The sequence below is a fragment of the Myotis myotis genome, unplaced genomic scaffold, assembly GCF_014108235.1.
Source record: "Myotis myotis isolate mMyoMyo1 unplaced genomic scaffold, mMyoMyo1.p scaffold_m19_p_1, whole genome shotgun sequence".
Taxonomy (NCBI): Eukaryota; Metazoa; Chordata; class Mammalia; order Chiroptera; family Vespertilionidae; genus Myotis; species Myotis myotis.
Window position 1 is genome coordinate 6,920,500 of NW_023416313.1, and position 16,213 is coordinate 6,936,712.

A 16,213-nucleotide genomic window follows, 5' to 3' on the forward strand; every position below is an offset into this window, starting at 1 on the left:
GTTTGCATCTTTCCTCTGGACCACTTTGTAGTTCACATTGTTCTTTGGATCTTAAAATGTTTTCAAAGCTTCAGATATCATGTTCCTTAGGCTTGGTGTTTCCATCCTTTCTCCCTTTTACCCATGTGGGCCAGAACACTGAAAGATGAGACCATGAGGGTAATAGCTGTCAGGTGTTGTGGACCAGCTCTGCAGAAGTGCTATACTTACTTTATCTCAGACACTTCATACAGAACATGTGGCATGGCTGCCTTCCTCAGAACTTAGCCATAAGGAATTTGGGGTGTAGAGAGGTTAAGTGACAGACCCACTCTTACCGATAGAATGTGGCAGGGCCAGGATTCACACCCACTTCCACCTGGTTCACAATGCAGAGCCTCAATCAGCACAACAGAGTGCCCCCTTTGACGCACGCTGACCTGAAATTCTGCTGGTCTTGTACTCTAAGGCTCACTCGGGGCTGTCAAGTTTGTTTGCTGATAATTCCCATAACACCTCTATCTTTTTACTAAGGACATTCCTAGTTTGGGGCTCAAGGATCAGCTCTTTCATATTTAAACATGAAACTAGGAAAGCTTCCTCCTAGGACATCATCAGGGCAGAAAGTAAAGTTTTACATTCCAAAGTGGTATTTTATTTCAGATAAATACACATTTCCTTTGACAAGTTTATTTATTTATTTTTTTTTAAATTGAGACTTGATGTCTGGTACTGTTTGGTTATGTATTGGGTTTTACATGATGATCGTAAATTGCCAGCAAGAACCTCCAAAGCTCTCTGTAATTTATCATGATCCACAATACTCATCTCAAAATTTGGAGGAGAATTCACTTTAATAGTGATCAAGACTCCCAATATTTTTATAGTTTTTTTAATATGTATTGATTTCAGGGAGGAAGGGAGAGAGAGAAAGAGATAGAAACATCCATGACGAGAGAGAATAATGGATCGGCTGCCTCTTGCATGCTCCCTACTGGGGATTGAGCCCACAACCCGGGCATGTGCTCTTGACTGGAATTGAACCCAGGACCCTTCAATCCACAGGACAACACTCTATCCACTGAGCCAAACCAACTAGGGCAATATAGTAGTTGTTGTTTTTAATGTGTGTGTGGATTTTTACATTTTATTTTTCAATCACAGTTTACATTCAATGCAATTTTGTATTTGTTTCAGTTGTACAGCATAGTGTCCAGACAATCAGGTACTTTACAAAGTGATCTACTAATGTTTCAAGTACCCACCTGGCACTAAATATAGTTTTAAGGCTGTTGAAGAAACCTGCAATGCTGGGCTAGCACCAATCTCTGGCAAATATAATATCTGACAAGGCTTTTCTTATGACTCAGTTCAGTGAAGAAAACTTCAAGGAAGAGAATTCTGAGTTATATTTCTGTTCCTATTATGTTCATTGGTGATTAAGGTGTCTCACCTTGCAAACAGGTATTATTCAGGCCATTGGCATTGATGATGACTGTGTTGACTTACATTGGCTGCCGTTTTGAAAGGTTATCCTCCTTGAGAGTTTTGACCTTAAAGGATTGATTATTACAATTAACATATGTGAGCTATTATATTCCAGAGTAAAGGAACTACCACTAAGCTGCGTCCACCTGAGAGTTTAGCGCCAAGTAGTCCTCTTTCTCTGCTGTGAACTTCTCTCAAGTGCCTCATTTATATGTGGGCATCCAGTGATATTTGAAAAGGGAAGATGGGATTATGATGGCATTGACATTAAGATTCAAGTTCAGGAAAAGAGCAGAGAGGGAAGGTTTGGGGGAAGTAGCCACTTATGTGCCTGGCATGGTTTTAAATCCTTGTGTGGATTCAATGTTTGTTCACAGATTCACTTCAATTTATCTCTATCTTCTCTCTCTCTATCAAGATATTAGTCCCTCCCACCTATAGCCAGGGTAAACCTGAGGTAAGTTTTAGATCACAACAATGTTGATCCTTACTGGGTGTGAACATTTGGGTGATTTTTATTCTTATTTTTTCTTTCTACAGTGTTTTTTCTTTAATTTTTATGTTTTTCTTTTAATTTATCTTTATTGTTGAAAGTATTATAGATGTCTCGCTTTTCCCCCATTGCCCCCCCTCTTCTTCCCTTCCTTCCCCCCTCCAGGTCTGCACCCCAGTATTGTCTGTGTCCATGGGTTACTCATATCTATATATATAAAAGCCTAGCAACCAAACGATGGAACCACCAGAACGACCCGTCCATTAGTCACTATGATGTGCACTGACCACCAGGGGGCAGACGCTCAATGCAGGAGCTTCCCCCTGGTGGTCAGTGTGCTCCCACAGAAGGAGCGCCGCTCAGCTGACTGGGATGAGCAGCTGCTCCCACAGTGGGAGCAGCTGCTCAAAGGGCGGGTCCACAGCTGTTCGGCCGACCAGGATGAGTGGCACTCCCACAGAGGGCTGATCTCCGCAGGTCACACCGCCCACCAATGCATGAATCCATGCATCAGGTCTCTAGTGTGTGTGTGTGTATTCTTTGGTTGATCTTTTCCCTCCACACCCTCTCCCCATTCCTTCTGAAGATTCTTAGTTTGTTCCATGCTTCCATGCCTCTGGATCTACTTTGTTTGTCAGTTTATTTTGTTTATTATATTCTACATATAAGTGAGATCATCTGATACTTGTCTTTCTCTGACTGACTTATTTCACTCAACACAATACTCTCCAGGTCCATCCAGGGTAAGAGATCTTCAATAAATGTTTTAATTAAAAATGCACTGTTCTCAAATTACTTCTTCTTCAAATAAAGTGGGGTCTCCAGAAACAGACTCTGAGTTGGTTTAGGGTACAGGGAGCACCTTGGGAACAACACCTGTGGAGCATGCTGGGAAAGCAGACTGGGTGGAGTAAGTAAACTGTGATGCAGACCAAAGAGCCTCAGCAGACCCACAAGAAGGTCTGAAGCTGAAATGGCCCACCAAAGTTCTCTCACATGGGCTACAATCACCCACCTTTTCTATCACTCGGACCATATCAGTTGGATATGATTTACCCCGGGAAACTGTGTGATCTTGAACAACATGGTTTTCTGTAGCTGAGGCCATCCTTGGCACTTCTCCCAGTTGAAGGGACACTTTGGTAGCAACAGGGCCTGCTTTACTTTTCTTTTAATACTCACTTTTTAGAGAGAGAGGAAGAGAGAGAGAGAAAGATAGAAACATTGATGTGAGAGAGAAACATCAATTAGTTGGCTCCCCTACACACCCTGACTGGGGATCAAACCTGCAACCCTTTTTGTGTACAGGATGATGCTCTGACCAACTGAGCCAACAGCAGGGGCAGGGCCTGCTTTATAAGTGCATGGCCTTTGCAGAGGCTCTGTGTCCCATGCTTAGAAGGGCTGATGATGCTCACTTCACTGCTCTGCTATTGCTCCCCCGAAATTCTTAATAATTAAAAACCAGTCCCTGCATTTTCATTTTGCAGTGGGCCCTGGGAGCAAAGTAGGCAACGAGTCCTAGGTGGCACATCTCTGTGTCTTCTATGGTTCCTACTCTGTGAAAGTCTGATGTGATCTGATAGGTGGCCCAGCCATGAAACTGAGTTAGTGGATGCTACCCCACAGCTGTGTGGATACATAATAAGAATCCTGAGATCCTCAGAAATAGAATGAAATTTCACATAAGTCATCCTATCTAAAAGAGAAACATGGTAATTAGCGTACGACCGCTACCCTTCCCATTGGCTAATCAGGGCAATATGCAAATTAACTGCCAGCCAAGATGGCGGCCAGCAGCCAGGCAGCTTGAAACTAACATGAGGCTTGCTTGCTTCAGTGACGGAGGACTCCAACATTCCCCGCCTGCCGCTGCAGGCCTCTGAGCTGCAACTCTAAGCAACTATGTAACAAATATAGAAGCTAAACAAAACCCCAGAAACCTCCTTTAGTCTGCAAGGCTTCAGCCAGCAGGATCACAACATTGTAAGCAAAGGCCAGAAACCTACTTTCAGCAGTGGAGGCCTAAGAGCTGGAGCCAAGCCTCAAAGCTAAAGCTGGCCCAAAATTAAAAAGAAAAAAAAAGAAAAAAAGGAGCGGTTGGGAGCTTCAGTCACCCCCAGCCTGAAAACAGCCCTCAGCCCCTCACCCAGACTGGCCAGAAACCCCAGTGGGGACCCCCATTCTGAAGGGTGTGTGACCAGCTGCAAACAGCCATCATCCCCTCACCCAGGCTGGCCAGGCACCCCAGTGGGGACCCCCACCCTGAAGGATGTGTGACCAGCTGCAAACAGCCATCATCCCCTCACCCAGGCTGGCCAGGCACCCCAGTGGGGAGCCCCATCCTGATCCAGGACACCCTTAAGGGCAAACCAGCCAGCACCCACCCATGCACCAGGCCTCTACCCTATATAGTAAAAGGGTAATATGCCTCCCAGCACCGGGATCAGCATGACACGGGGCAGCACCCAAACCCCTGATTGCCCTGCGGCTCTGTGTGTGACAGGGGGTGGGGCCACAACCTCCCTATCCACCCTGCTCTGTTCATGACAGGGGAAGGCGCCCCAACCCCCTGATCATCCCTGCTCTGTGCTTGATAGGGGGGAGCTCCCCAACCCCCTGTTGCCCTGCGGCTCTGTGTGTGACAGGGTGCAGCGCCCCAACCCCCTGAACGGCCCTGCTCTGTGTGTGACAGGGTGCAGCGCCCCAAATGCCCACCCCCCAACGGGCCCTGCTCTGTGTGTGATGGGGTAGAGCCATAACCTCCCCATTGGCCCTGCCCTGAGTGTGAGAGTGGCGGCGCCCCAACCCCCTGATCGGCCCTGCTCTGTGGGTGACATGGTACAGAGCCCCAACCCCCCTGATGGGCCCTGCTCTGTGAGTGACAGGGGGTGGCGCCACAACCTCCCCATTGACCCTGCCTTGAATGTGGCAGGGGACGGTGCCCCAACCCCCCAATCGGCCCTGCTCTGAGCCCAACCAGGGGCTGCACCTAGGGATTGGGCCTGCCCTCTGCCACCCGGGAGCAGGCCTAAGCCAGCAGGTCGTTATCTCCCGAGTGGTCCCAGACTGCGAGAGGGCACAGGCTGGGCTGAGGGACCCCCTCCCCCTGAGTGCACAAATTTTTGTGCACCGGGCCTCTAGTGTCTAAATAAATGTAATTAGGAGTTACTTGGAGAAATTAAGTAACTCAATCAAAATAAGATATAACAAAACTTTTTTTCTCCTTTATGTTGGGACTCTTTTGTGTTTCATTTTGGTGGTGAGTTATGAGTCAATTCAGGGCTGATTTCTTTACATCATCCCTTTTTATCCCTTTCTTCTTAGCTTGTTGGTAACAGAAGCAGAAACAGAATAGATAACTAGGATTGGAGTTGCTCCAACTTCAGCCATTTTTAAAGTGAAGAAAATAAGGCTGTACAAGGACATTGCCCAAGGTCACACAGCTGCCCAGGGCCAACCCATGAACTAGCACTCACCTCTCCTAATTTTAAATAAGGTATTTTTTTTCACTATATTTGAGATAGAATTTTTTCACTGTGTTACATGCTTAATTTCTCAGTAGCTTGGAACATTTCTAATAAATCAAGTCTATATGAGGATCAGTATTTAAAAAGTGGACAGCAGATTTATGAGGTGACTCTCAAAGCTGCAAATGCTGTCATTCTCTCTAAGGAGTTTGAGTTGTCAGCTGCTGCACCTGGAAGGTTCCCAGAGATGGGAACCTTCATAACAATTTAGAGGGCAGAAACTATTATTCTGCCTCATAGACAAACTTTGTTGATAAAGGGCTAATAGTTTGAAATGCAGCCAACATGAAAATTCATGCCAAATATCATTGTTATTGGGGTTGGTTGGAAATTGAAGTTTTCAGGCCAATGATTCTTTCCTAGAAGCTAAAATAAATCTGGCACAGTGGAATATGATCTTGGGTATAGGCCAGATGTGGTCACAAAACTTTGGGTAGCCAATAAGAAGTCAAAATAAGCTGCCTCTAGCATTTCAAATCACCAGCAATCTCAAATGACATTGCTGTATTGTTTTCCTGATGTCTTAAATGTCTGTGCATTTTGCCGTGTCTCTTTCTATAACTATAAATGTTTGCTTCAGTCTTCAACTAGGGAAAAATAATAAATAATAAAACTAATTTCTAGCTACAAGTAGCATTCTTACAAAAGAGGAGTCACATCGGTGAATTAGAGTGTTTATATCTTGGTCACCTCACCTGTGTCCTTTCTATCTTTTTACTTTTGGAAATTCATGCCCACACAGTAGATTTAAAGTTTGGTTAAACCTACTTCCAGAAGTGAGGCCCCAGTGTCTTGAACTAATCAGCACAGCATCTGGCCACCCTCCAGGCACAGTGATTGGTTCAGATGTGGGTTCTTAGCCAGGTTAGAGCTCCATTATGTGACTTCTGCAAGGAGGCAGTTCTTTTCTCCTCAGGTCCTGATGGTGAAAAGATGCAGGGCTAAGAGCCATTTTGCCACCATTAGAAAAGCCAGCTAATGGAGAGGCCAGATATGATCAAATAAGCACTGATAGCCTAGCTTGAGCTATCTAGATGACGCCAGATATCTGCACTTCTCAGTTATTTCATACCCAATACTCTCTTCATGGTTTAGCCAAACTGAGTACCTGTTTGTCTTTCCCGGCATAAAAAGTAAATGTTATTAAATTATCTGTAAACTCGCCCTAACTGGTTTAGCTCAGTGGATACAGTGTTGGTCTGTGGACTGAAAGGTCCCAGATTCAATTCCGGCCAAGGGCATGTACCTTGGTTGTGGGCACATACCCAGTAGGAGTTGTGCAGGTGGCAGCTGATCGATGTTTCTCTCTCATCAATGTTTCTAACTCTCTATCCCTCTCCCTTCTTCTCTGTAAAAAATCAATAAAGTATATTTTAAAAACTTATCTGTAAACTCTAAGTTATTCATATTATAGTATCTGTTCGTTTGCCAAAATGTGATCAACCGAGCACCTACTATGTGTAGGATACCATAGTAGTCTCCCTAGATGCAAATCAATGGATCAATTCCAGTATTTTGTGGTCATCAACTGCCTTCACTTTCTCTAGCAGCATGAAGACAGTTCATTACATTCCAGGCTAAAGGGATTTCAATTATACAACTTTATAAGGCAGAGATACAATATGAAGGGTTCCAGAGGGTCCAAATACATAGTTTGAGGAGGACCAGGACTATACTTTAATTCCCTCATGCCAATTTCTTACCTGTGATCATAGGTTATCTTCATATATAAAAATATTGATATCAAAACTGCTTTGTTTTCTCTTCATAGTAGGACTACAGGTTATTTAGAAGCAATAGTGAGCATAAAACTTAAGATTCAAACATCTCAATATTTTTAATAAATTCCATCCTAGACATTCTTATCTTATTGAACTAAGTTCTCACCAAGCTTTATGATTTCAACTATGTATATAATAGTGATTCCAAGAGACATATCTCCATCAAAGGCCCTCTTCCTAGCTCCAAACCCTTATGTCAAACATAGAGCAGATTCATCCAGCTAGATGTCACACTGAACGATTGATATCACTCAATTGTTCTGAACTCAGCAGTTCCAAACCAGAATCCTTCATCTTTCTTCAAAGTGTATCCCTTTCTCTTCTATGTAATTAGTGGTTGCTAGTTGCCTAAGCTAGAAATAACATATTTATTTCCAGCTTCTCCCAAACACTTGCTCTTGTCCATAATTGGCTACTAAGGCTTATCAGGTTTTTTCTTAATTGTGTCACTAATTCACTTCCTCATTTAAATTCTCACTGAGCTACTTGAGATCTTTATTGCTTCCTAATTAAACTTCCATTTAACTGCTCTCCAATTCATCTACAACTTTACCAACAGGATTCTATTTTTGCAAAATAAATTAATCATATTACTTCTCTACCTAAAATTATTTCAAGACCCAGTTATGTACAACCTGAAAACTCCTGTTATTCTTTTCTTATCAGTGAATTCAGAAGGTTGGAAAAGGTTAACATGATCCAGAAATTCCATTTATATATTCAAAGGACATAAAATCAATATTTCAAAGACATATCTGCATTCTCATGTTCATTGCAGTATTATTCACAGTAGCCAAGACATGGACACAACCTGAGTGTCTATCAACAGATGAATAGACAAAATGCAGGCATAAAAAAGGAAATTTTGCCATTTACAACAACATGAATAGGCTTTGAGTACATTATGTTAAGTAAAATAAGTCAGACAGAAAAAGCCAAGTACTGTATGATCTCACTTATATGTAAAATATAAAAATATAGAACCCATAAAAACAGAGAGTACCATGGAAGTTGCCAGAGCCTGAGGGGTGGGGGTGAGGGGGATGGGGAAATTTTGGCCAAAGAGTACAAACTTTCAGTTATAAGATGAATACGTTCCATAGATCTAATGTACAGCATTGTGATTATAGTTAATAAAACTGCTTTGCATGCTCAAATGTTGTTATGAGAGTATAACTTATATGTTCCCATCATAACAACAAAAAATGGTAATTATGTGAGGTGACAGTTGTGTTAACTAACCTTGTTATGATAAACATTTCCCAATATATAAGTGTATCAAATCATCACACTGTGCACCTTAAACTGACACAACATTAGATGTCAATTATATTTCAATAAATCTGGGGGAAAAACAGTCTCATATATAGGCACACAGAAGCTCATGCAACCCGTAACAAACACAGATACCCACTTGTTATTAGGTACACATTTCTCAGTACTCAGAGACAACTGTAACACATATGCAAGCACGTAGCAGCAATGACAGCAAGGCATATTGGAGCATATTTAGATCCAAAGAAGTAGGAGACCCAAAGAGAGAGGGAGAGAGGGAGAAAGAGAGAGAGAATACTTGAAAAGTTTAAAGTAAAGATAAAAAAGAAACAAATTAATTAAAAATGTATATTTATATAGATATATTCAGAAAAAGAAGACATACATTCATCCTCTACAGATCAAAAGACACATTTATTTTTTGGGGGGGTAATAAATTTAACATTATACCATGCATTACTTAGTTTGACCATGAAATTGTCATAATTGATAAATGTAAATTTTTTAAGGATGCAAAAAATGATAGAAAAATTCTAGGAAGAATGTTAAGGAGTTTCAAAAGAATGTTTGTACCATTTTTCCCCAGAAATAACCTAAAAGTCCTTAAGAAATACTTTCAAAATAATTCAAAATTTATTATTTCTTCTTGGCCTTCATATCTCTATGACAAGATTATCACCAAAGTCTAATCAAGCAATAAAAATTTTATGGTTGTAATAAAGTACAGAATGAAATATCAAGACCCAAAAATGTATGCTCCAGAGATCAAGTATGAAGAAAAGTTAGGAAGGAAAAAGACAATTATTGCCTGAAGTCATAGAGGCAGGCCTCACAGAAGATGTGGCACATGAGCCTTGTCATTATGGTGCATATCTAGGTGGTGGGGGTTTGTTTTCCTTTTTGTTTGCTTGTCCAGTGTCCATTTCCCAATTCTGGGAACCTCCCTCCAATCCTACTTTATCTATTTGATTTGGTTTGGGACAAAGTTCAACTAGTACCCCTGAAGCCATGGGATGGGCTTTGGCCTAGGGTTTGGTCAATAAATATTACATAGTTTTTTTTTCAGAGTGTATAATAAATTTGGGCCAATAGAGTAAAACATGAGACTTTTATTGGAACATTTGTGGAAAAGAAATTATCTTTTACTGGAGTTGCTAAACTAGTTGGATAAAGTCTGGAGCTATGGATAATCGCCATGACAACTCATGAGTGAAACTTAGAGATAGAGACCTAAGACACAAATTCCGGAGACAGCTTCATGATTTCTTGGATCCATTCATGCCTGAAGGAACTAGACATTGCCCTGGACTTTTCGCTTACATTATTCATAAATACCTTTTACTGTTCAAGCCCATTTGAGGAGTTTCTGTTTTTTGTGCCCAAAAGAGTCCTAACTAATACAAATACAAATGTAACTGGATCAACATAGGTGGAGGAAAACAATGTAGGCATTCCAAATGAACCCTGTCCATCCAAGCAAAGGCCATATGAGGGAGCAGGAGGTACAATGAAGAGAGGACTGGAGATTACATAATGAGGCAGAACATGAGATAAATATATGCATGGGCCAGGTAGGGCCAACAGGTGAGACTTTAATATACATTGATGGAAGACCACTGAAGTCAGGAAATCATGATTTTTGAGCAGCAGCCATATTGATAAGATTATATTTCCATAGCATTTTACAGCTTCCAGAGTGATTAGCTATTTTACCTTGTTTGAATGATCTTTTGAAGACATTAGTAGTATTATACCTATTTTAAATATGGATGAACTGGTGTTTAGAAAGGTGATATAAAACATATATCACATCTCTGATGCCTAACTTCCAACCGTTTTTCATTGTTCTTAGAATAAATTCAAGCCCCTTACCAGAGACTAATTCCTGCATGATCTGACCCCCTACTTGCTGTCTAGCTTCATCCCACACTATGCCTTGTATATACTCCCTGTCTTATTCCAGGATACAGTGCTCCAAGATATGGTGTCATCCTCCAGTTCCTCAAAAGCTCTATGTCTTTCAGGACTCTGAGTCTTAACACATGCTCTTCCTCTGCCTGGAGGAATACATACATAACAGACACACAAATAGTTTTAAGTTTTGTATTAGCCACATAAAAGTAAAAATAAGCAGTGAAATTAATTTGAACAATGCACTTTAGCCCAAATATTAAAATACTTCACCATGCAATTAATAAAATATTATGAAATTGATTTATTTTTTCATACAAAGTAATTGAAACTTGATGTGTGTTTTACACTTATAGCCCATGTTAATTTGGACTAGCCAGATTTCATAGTGTTCAAAGAGGAATATGTGAGTAGTAGCTACCATATTGGACAATAAAAGTTAAAAGTATTTTTTGACAAAGTTTATATTGGACTAAATGTTTGTTGTTGTTGTTTTTTTCCTAGACACCAGGATATGGGACTTCACGGGAAGACTAGAGCAAACATAGAACAAATAAAATAAATTACTTTATATCTGCTTATCTGTGTGACCATGTGAGTTAATGTTTCAACCCCATGCTTATAAATCACTTAAAATAATTGCTGGGACAGAATTAGAACTCAAAGAGTGTGAATTATGTTTATTATCATCATTTATTTTTAATCCCCACCTGAGGATTTGCTTAGAGAGGGAGGGAGAAAGAGAAACTTTGATCAGTTACCTTCCACACGCAATGACTGGGGATCAAACCCACAACCCAGGTATGTGTCCTAACTGGCATTCTAACCAGCGCAAGATGATGCTCAAACAACTGACCACTCCATATGGGATTCTATTATCAATATTTTTAATAGCAGGGAAAGAATGAGGGCCCAGGGCTCCTGACTTCTAGCCAAATGCCCTTTCCAGAATCCCAGGGGTTCTCCCATATTAACAATGCATTGATGCTGAGTACTATGTCATGGGTAGCCAGCAGCAGCATGAAAATATGCATCTGGATTCTGGTGCTGTAAGGTCTAAGTCACTTCAAATCACCTGTTTGCAGGACAAAGTACTGAAAAACAAAACAATTTCAATTCCCTGGCGTGACCTTTAAGTCCATGCATGGTGCCTTCGCTATGCAGCCGAGGCTCTTATTAAAGACACAGGGTCCTGCTTGTGAACAGAAGCATTGGATGACTATCAAGGATGGAAGTCAGTGCTGGGAGACCCTGGTTTTATGTGAATGTACTCCCATCAATGAGTGAGTTAATGATGCCACACTTGAGCTACATTCCCACTAATGAATCAACTGAAATACTTCATAACATGCTCAGAACTGACAATTGGAAAAAAGAAGCATTTTCTTAAAGCAAGAACATCTTGAGGACAGCTAGAGTAACCAAATCAAAGCCAATGATTACAAAGAAGGGAGAGAATAATACTAAATGGTAAAGGCCTAATTAAGTCTATTTTGTAGACATAAATCCCCAAGATACATTTGTTTTCCTACTCACTAAATATTTTTAAAGGTTACCTAGTCTCTCAGGAAACTGGCCCTCATATTAATAATTCACTGAAATGCAGGAGTAGACACAGATGCTATGACCACTGGTGTGAGAGAATCATTGGTAGTGAACACAGGATCCTCCTTCACACCCTCTCCACAAGATAATAAGCAAAATCTGCACTTTTTCACTCTGGGCAGCAAACATGTAAGGGATTGGGTGTGCGGTGGATCATAGAGCTGTTATCAGCAGTTGAAAATGGCGACTTTATTTATTCCTTTATCACACTGCAGTTGCTTGTCTACTATGAGCAAGGTACTGTGATAGATTCTGAGGCTAGGAAACAAATATTGTCCTGCATCCACTTTTTAATATATATTTTTATTGATTTCAGAGAGGAAGGGAGAGGAAGAGAGAGAGAGAAACATCTATGATGAGAATCATCGATAGGCTGCCTCCTGCACACCCCACACTAGGGATTGAGCCACAACTTGGGCATGTGCCCTTGACCAGAATTGAACCGGAGGCCCTTCAGTCCACAGGCCAATGCTCTATCCACTGAACCAAACCAGATAGCTGTCCTGCCTCCATTTAACTTACAATAACATGGAGAGGGAAATAACATTTATCAAATACAGCATCCTCAAATAACATTTCGTTCAACACCGATTTGTTATATTAATGAGATGCTTGAGATGCCATAGGAAATTAACTCTTATTTATATCAGCCTATGATGAAATTGTTTTTGCTATGTTTTTTTTTTGCTTAAAGTCTCAGAATCTATCAATGATCTTGAGTACTTACTGCAAGTACATAATAATAAATAACCTTAATAACTTAGATAGATGAAACACTTTGTTCCAAGACCTGTGATAAGCCCTTCAAATACACTACCTTCATTAATATTCCCACTGAAAATTAACATCAAATTACAACTAAGGTGAGTGCTATATAGGAGAGAATCATGGTTATGATAGTACATAATAAGAGGCTTTAACCAATTTGAGAGAACAGTGAGGAAATGGCAGTGAGCAGTAGCATTCTGGTGAACAACTAGCATTCCAGAGGGAAAAGTGTGACATGTAGTGTTTGCCCATTTCCATGGTATAAATATTCCCACCATGTCTTCTTGAAGCTTCCATTGTGATGTCACTATAGGGGAACTGAGAACAGAGGTACACAATCAGCCCTCCATATGAACAGATGCAATCTACCGTTAGCATATCTCTACAATAAGCTACATTTAGAGAAGACAGGCAACCAGTTGAATGGGTCCCTTCACCAGTGGGTATTTACATCCATTGTCTGACACAGGTGGAGATGGGGCTGTTCTTAGAAATATGGTAAGGGATCCAGCCAGGCATAAAAGCACGCTGAGAATCTACCTGTAGAATGAGTAAATGCCTTGCCTATACAAATAAACTATAAATTTTATAAGCAATCTTATGACTAATCACATAACACATTAAAGTTCTGATAAGCTCATTCTAGCCTTTGTTCATAGAGTACATTATTAATGGAGGAAATATAACTTATCTAATCCTGGAAATGAGACATTGATGCTGGGTCTAGAAAATGAGTACATTTTCTCAGTCATGAAAGGGAGATAAGGACATTCCAAAGGAGAATCCCATGTATAGCTGATTCAGACAGGCCAGAGGCGTGGGGAGGTAAAATACAATCTTCTCAGGAAGACAGTGAGGTGAGGGCAATGAACTGGGACTGGAAATGAGAGTTCAGTGCATTGTGTGGGTAGTGTAGCCACCCCCATGTTCTATCTGCCTTTCCCTGAAGAGCTTTCTTCCCCAGAGTAGCATGAGAAGACTTGCCTTTTAGAAGTATCTTTTTTGTGTTAATATGGAAGATGGCTGCAGAAGTAAAAATCTCAGGACAAGAAGATCAGTTAATGGGCTATGAGAATAGTTTGGAAATAGATGATTAGGACACAGCCAGTGGAGATGCCAAAGGGAGGCCAGGATGAAAGCAGTTCCCACCCATTGTTCCTGAACACAGATGGGTACTCGTGGTGAATTCTCTCCAGACCATTTGATGACACAAAGATGACAGATATGGAAAAAATATATACCAATGTCCTACCGACAAAAACTGCCAAAACAAATAATAAATCTATCCACTTTTCTTTGCCTTTGGGTCACTGTCTATAAACACACATTGTAATTAAGATTATATTTACAATTATCACCAAAAAGCAGTTGGAGGAATCTATGTTTTGTTTCACTTACTTATGCCAGAGAACTTCGGCTTAAGGCCTTTGGTTTAGTTTAGAGAGTAACAGGAGGAAAAAAATCTGTTTACAAATGAAAGATTTAGAACAGACACTTTTTGTGGTGAGTTTAAGCTAAGTAATGCTTGGTTTCCTCATTTTTAAAATTTCAGAATTAGTTTTCTTAACATTTGGGATTTAAATCTGTGTGTGACAGCAAGAAATAAAATCAAAGAGTGGAATACATTAAAATAGCTGAGTTCCTGATTGATTTCTGTATTCAAGTTTTGCATAATGTTTAGCACCCCTGGACAACATCAAGCTTTAGTAAGACAGAATTCTTAAAGGAATATGCTTATATTATTTTGTCCTCTCCAGGCCCAATGACTCACTTCTTTCTTTATGCCCATATCTTTTAGACCTGTTGATCCAACAGTCCCTATAATGCACCCCATGGAGCTCTCAAGAATTTGTAAAGGAGACTATTCATTCAACAAGCACTTAATAAGCACCTACTATTGTCAGACAGTAATTTAGGAGCTGGGTGAACAACATGGACAATTCATGCCCTGCCCTAAAATGGAAAGGGGTGGGTTCCCAGGGCTCTAATTGTTAACTGTCCACTGTCAGATTTACTTTGGGAGTTAGTGGTCTGTTATAGCATCTCCTTTAAAAACATGAGCCAAGACTACTTGGAAATAATTGGTTTATGTTAAACTCATACCTTAAGATTGAAAATCTATGGTCCAAATAAAGCATCCAGATGGCCTCAGGTTGCATCCAGCTAGTGGCAGAGCCAGGACTAGAATCCAAAGCTGCAAGTTTCCAAGTGATTGCTGTTCACTCTCCCACATTATATTTCTGCTCTCTCTTCCCTTGGCAGACTGGCTAGTGGAAGCTCACAGATTTGGAGGAGTCTTAGTCTGAATTCATGATAAATTTTCCTGGCCTCGGTTTCCTCATTCATAATATGAGGATATATGTGGTTTGGTAAATCAGATCAGCCAAAGTATTTTGTACACAATCTGTAAACTATAAAATACTCTACAGATGTTACCAATTATAGTCTGAGACCTTATGTCTGTACTGATACTCATCAAAGCAAAAGATTGAAGGGTGGAATAATAAAAGCAAACTTAGAGGAAAATAATATATACCAATTAGTCAAATTGTTATAGTTGAAGCATAAAAATTAAAAATATCTGGGTTGCTTCCTGGTCTTTCTTCTTCCTGTGTGATGTAAACCGAGAAGGGTCCTACCTGCACTGTTTCAGGTGTGAACTCTAGAGAGTTAGACTTGAGTGCTTTAAGTTCTCCAAGTCTCCCCTGCTTCAACTATAAAACTGAGATGAAGCTACTGAACCTACTTCATTGGGCTGCTCTTTGACATGGTGCTTTTAAAGCATCTAGTACAATGTCTAGGACATAGTAGGTGCTCAGTAATAATCAACTGTTATTTTGAATTCTAAAATATTGACAAAAATTCTTACTTCATGGGCTAGTCATTAGAATTAAATGAATGAAGGTTAATTGCATATCCAATGAGTGACTGGTATAGATAAAACATGGAAAATATGTTCTTTCTCTTCCTCTTTCCTGACGTGTAAAACCAATTGCAAGAACAGTGTTTGCTGTAAGGGGCATCTCATAAATCTATTCTTCTCAGTCCATGGCCCCAACATTTTAGTGCATGCCATAATCTTCTTGAGATTTACGGGAGAAAATAAAAGCATCACCCTTGGTCCCAGCTCCTGGGGAGAGGGAACCCAAAAATCTGACTTCTCACAGATTATCTCAATACAAATAACACAAATAATGAGTTAAAATATCCTGAGTGGTCTGAGCCCTTGTTACTCAAAGTGTAATCCTTGTTCCAACAGAAACAGCAGCACCCCCGGGGTTTGCTAGAAACAGAGAATCTTGGCAAGATCCCCAGATAAATTCCATGTATGACCCTCTCTGAGAAGTTAGGTGACTAATGCTCCTATGGATCTCTTAGCTTCT